We start from the raw sequence: 5787 nt of genomic DNA, 5'->3' as shown, positions 1-5787 counted from the left end.
GAGAGTTGATGGATACCTAATTAAAACAATGGAAAAAAGTATAATCACAGATCACATCAGTTCAAATAATCATAAATGACGCTCTACCACCTTGTCACTTTGTGCACAACACCCATATGCACTTTAAGAGACGCTTTCTGTCTATAAATTTTGTGACAAACACTGCATTTGAATTGGCCTCTGTCAATTCCACACTCAAACTTCAAATGCTTCCATAAACTACGTTTATATTTGTACTTTCTTTCGCATTTATTTGGGCAAACGAATAACTCGTCCGCATTTGTCACCTTACAATCACTGGGAAGCTTTCCTAATAAAAAACAATCAAAAGTGCACAGTACTTTAAATCATTAATTCTCCAGAGTTAGAAATCAGACATTGACAACGCAGGCACACCAACTTTTACAGGTACACATACACAAAAAGGATGCAGTTAGTAAACACAAGAACATTCATACAAATTGATTTTTTTTTTAATAACATAGTTCCACAGAAAACAACTTATGACAAATAATAATCTTAGATAGCTACATATTCAACATGCATTTTTGAAAATTATCACTATTTGCAAAATTCAAGATAGTGTAGCTACCTATTTCAATAATGAAGCCGGAATCAAGGCAAAAGCGGTTACAGCATCTGGATCATTCCATCACTTTGTGCACAACTGCCAAATGAACTTTCAGTGTATCCTTTCGAGTGTAAAGTCTAAAGCAGACTTTACATTTGAAACGTCCTGTACTTCCACACTCATATCTTAAATGCCTTTGTAAGTTACCTTTGTTCTTGTACTTTTTTCCACAATTATTAGGACACCTGAAGTGAGCTTCTTCATCTAGAAAACCTGTATGCAAAATAACATAAATTTGTAACACGGTGTAATCAACTCAACTCTATGATTCATTTTGAATACAATTCTGTACATATAATTGTGTTACTATCACAAGATATTCTGGAAATTGTCTGCCAAAATTCAACTGTAGATAGTACTTGAGGAGACAACCAAAAAACCATTATTCAGACTGGTTGCCCATCTTATGAATTGAAAGAGCCATGTGCTTCACAAAACTCAAAATTTACTAGGTCATTTTGGAAGAATTAAAAACAAAATGTTTGTATCGTTCAAATGATGCTCATCATAATCCATAGTACTTGAATGGACAAACAAAAAATGTCCATATGACAAATTGCCTATCTTCAAAATTTAAGGTGCACACATAAATTGAAAATTTGAAACCTGGACAAATTAAACATTCGAAACTGTCAAATTTTTGTTCATCTATTCAAGTAGTACGGGTTATGAGCATCATTTGAACAATTCAAATCCTACAATTTTAAAGATGGCTCCTTCAATTCAAAAGATAGGCAACCTATCATAATAAAATTTTATGTACAACTACTCAAGTACTAAGTATGTGCAATTGAATTTTGGTAGATGATTTCTGGAAGGAAGGTGAAATAAGTAAGTATTTCATTTCTCGCATGAAGAAAAAAATTCTGTAACATGCTCATAAATAAAACATATCAAAAAAATATTTATTTCCTCTCATTTAAACAACACTACAACAGAATAACAATTTAGGAAACATACAACAAAATTGAAAACACAAGAGGCATATAAAAAGTAAGGTTACCTATTTTATCACCCTGCTCAGTTTCAACAAAAATTGATGCACTTTGAAGGCGGTGAAGATGCATCCTTTGGCTTTCATTCGAGACTAATATCAAGAGTGTGTTTTTGAGCGTTCAATCTTCAGTGTACCATTTTAGTTGCATCTAATGAAGTACATTACATACATAGGTACTTTGCAGTATCCCCCAATTTTTGAAATTTGACGGTAAAACCCCAATTTAAATTCATCCACAGTTGACTGGCAAAATGTATTAATTACTCGAGTAATTATGAATGGCTGAAAGAATGTAGCATCTGAAAATATATTATTAGGTTTTTACTTTATCTTGTATCATCATTGAGGGGAAAAAATAGGGAACCTTAGTTTCTATACAACCCTTGTACATATCTAAAATATCTTACAACAAATGAAAGAAATGAGGAGTGATGACATTTGTGGAAAAAATTACTTCATTCATACATCAAAATTGAACCAAATGTGTGAAAAATGCAATAGCCCAAATACCTGAATATAAAATAAGGTAATAAAACTACATCTACAATACTTAACAAAAATAAGAACAAACTAACAAAACTAAACAAATTATCACATTTTTTCAACAAAAAAAAACTACCACATTTGTAGTTTGAAATTAAACCAACAGTCATGGTAAAAATGCAATAGCATCAGGATTAACTCTATGCACAACAGCCAGATGACCTTTCAGTGTTACCTTTTGAGAGAAACTTTTAAAGCAGATTTTACATTTGAAGTGCTTTTCACTTCCACACTCATATTTCAAATGCCTTTGTAAACTACCTTTGTTCTTGTACTTTCTTCCACAGTTGTCACTTGGGCATACAAAACTTCTATCCGGATCTATTTCGGTAATGTTGAAAAATAATCCTAAGAAAATAATACAAAAATATACACAGCGTTAAAATTTCAAATCGATAATCAATTTTGAGTAAAAATTATCTGTACATAGGTAATTTACAAAAAATGAGTAAGATGTTAGTACATAAATTAAAAGAGTGTAGAAACACAAAAGAGTACATGTTTATTTATATTTTGGTTTCACAAAATAAAAAATGAATACCTAAATAAATAAATAAATAAATAAATAAATAAATAAATAAATAAACAAATAAACAAATAAACATGTACAATATTGTACAAATAATACAAACACAATAATCAAAAAATGTCGAGGAAAAAGCATAATACATTCAATAATCACTAGGTACAATATACACCTACATTCTTAAACATAATTATGGTAAGTTTAAAGTCATGGTATAAATGTTAAAGCATCCGGATCAATGAGTTTATGCACAAGACCCATATGAGTTTTAAGCGTTGCTTTTTGAGTATACGTTTTATGGCAGATTTTACATCTGAAGTGTCCTGTAGTTCCGCACTCGTACTTCAGGTGCTTCTGCAAGTTACCTTTGTACTTGTATTTTCTTCCACAATACTTATTCGGGCAAATAAACTTTCCTTCTCTATCAATTTGGTTACCATTGTAACCTAATCCTATGGAAAATAATAAAAATAAATTTGTAGCACGTTAATAGACACAAATTATCAAATTAATTTATCAACAGGTGGATACTATACAGAAAGATACCTACTACCTATAGGCAAAGAACTTAGGATATCTACACAGGAGATTGTGTTAGTATTGTATGTAATCGTGCATATGCTACAATACAACAGATATTATGCAATTCTTCAAGCTGCAAAAGAACTGATCAACATATCAATCAAAAACCATGGCAATAAAAAAATTTGAGTATAATGTAGTAATAATATGAGAATTTTTTTGGTCTACAGCTTCGATATTACACTTTTAGAGTAAAATAATTTCTATAAAAATAAATACTAGCACCAAAAAATTTAAATAAATTTTAAAATATTTCACAAAAAAAAAACTTTAAAATTTATACAATTAGTATAACATAATACACAATTATTGAGAAAAAATAGGTAGGTAAATAAAATTAAAGCCAATGTAACACGCAAAAACTGTAGGTAGGTGCATAGATCATATTTTCTTCCAGTCTAAAAGTTTGGAATGAACACCGGCCATATGCTCTCTCAAATGATCAGGTCTTTTGAATTGTCGACGACATATTTGACAGGTGAATTTTTTCACATCGCCACATTCGAATTTCAAATGACGAGATAAGTTTCCTTTGATTTTATACGCTTTTCCGCAATTTAAACACGAGTAATATTTAACATTTCCGTAATATCGATCGACCGTATACCCGTTGGATCCTAGTGAAAATCATCAAGTTAATTTAATCAAGTAGGTATGTAAACATTATCTTGAATTATAATTTTTTTTTGTTGGATTTAAAGCAAATACCATAGCTATACAAATTAATGTACTGCGAAGTTGTATATTCAAGAAGCGATGACACCTTGTTCACTTGGTTTAAATCAATTTTGGCATCAAAACCAGCCACCAGAGAGCCCCGATGAGTGATCAAATTGATTCAATATAAACATTTAAAAAAAAAAAAAAAATACAGATCCATTTATCAAATCCGGGTCAATTATCAAAACATGATTAGATCTGATCTGACATGAGCAAATCTTTTTCAACAGATCTGCTCAGATTATATTTGAACAGATCTGCACAAGTGCACATTCCCTGAGACCAATTGATTTAACCAGATTCGATCAGATCCAATTACTTTATATCCATGAGGTGATATGTACATTTATAATTATTTATGCATAGGCATGGCATAGCATATTTGGTTCACAGCGAATGAAGAAGCAAGCACCATCAGAATATTTATAGATTTATGTATGCATTGCTTACCAACGAACATATTCAGGATCACTCATCAAACAAGAACACTCTATTTTTAAACTCACCCCCTGTGATTTCCAAGCCCATTTTACCCAATTATTGACAATTTTTTTTTCAATAAAACTGTTTTGAGGCAAATTTTTAAACTTTTTTGAGAACCACTAGTTTTTTTTAGCAAAGTGAACCCATATGAATTATTGTTCCTCCAATTCAGCTTTCACACATCCACAAATACGAGTACTATAGCCCAGTCAAATAGCAGCAAAAAATAGGTGAACCCAAATATTATTGCGATCAAAGGTTAATTTGGTGAATATTGTGTAGAGTGGTGTGCTGAGCAACATACTAAAAGTCCCCGCCCCTACCCCACGAGCTACCCCCCCCCCACAGTGGATCAAAGCCCCCCAAAATCAGTTTTTTATCAAAAACTTCTGAAATATCAACTTTTGAGTAAAATGAGCTTAGTGATAATTTCATCTCCTCTCCAATATTTTTACATTTTATGACTTGGGACTTGGAACCTGTTCTAATAGATTAAATTGAGTCAAACTTTGGGAATAGGATCCTTTTAAGAGCCAGAGTTGACCTGTGGAGTGGGGAGGGTCGAAGTTGAAAATTACCAAAAGGTTATTTTTTTGGAGGGGCATAATATGACCCCAAATGGGTGAAAAGGGTCAAAAATCATACCATTGGTCAGTACCCCCATTGTGATCAACATATCCAAATTTCAGCTTCCTAGGTCATCCCCGCCCCATTTGAAGACAATTTAAGTTCGAAACCCCCTTATTTTGCCCCTATTTTTGGTTTTTTCCACCCTTAAAGGATTAGGGATGTTCTAGGAAATTGAAATTTGGATATGTTGATCACAATGGGGGTACTGACCAATGGTATGATTTTTGACCCTTTTCATCCATTTGGGGTCATATTATGCCCCTCCAAAAAAATGACCTTGTGGTAATTATCAACTTCAGGCCTCCCCACTCCAGAGGTCAACTCTAGCTCTTGAAAGGATCCCATTCCTCAAGTTTTACTCAATTTAATCAATTAGAACAGGTTCCAAGTCCCAAGTCATAAAATGTAAAAATATTAAAATTACATCACTTGAAGGGGTCGCGTCGTAGCACCACCCCCTTGAGGCTAGGGAGTTGGTTGACAGCTCATTTGATAAGTATTGGAGAGGAGATGAAATTATCACTAAGCTCATTTTACTCAAAAGTTGATATTTCAGAAGTTGTTAACAAAAAACTGATTTTGGGGGGCTTTGATCCACTGTGGGGGGGGGGTTAACTCGTGGGGTAGGGGCAGGGACTTTTAGTATGTTGTTCAGCACACCACCCTACACAATAT

The sequence above is a fragment of the Planococcus citri genome, chromosome 2 (genome assembly GCF_950023065.1).
Source record: "Planococcus citri chromosome 2, ihPlaCitr1.1, whole genome shotgun sequence".
Lineage (NCBI taxonomy): Eukaryota > Metazoa > Arthropoda > Insecta > Hemiptera > Pseudococcidae > Planococcus > Planococcus citri.
The sequence above is the reverse complement of the archived record's forward strand: the minus strand, read 5'-3'. Positions refer to the sequence as shown.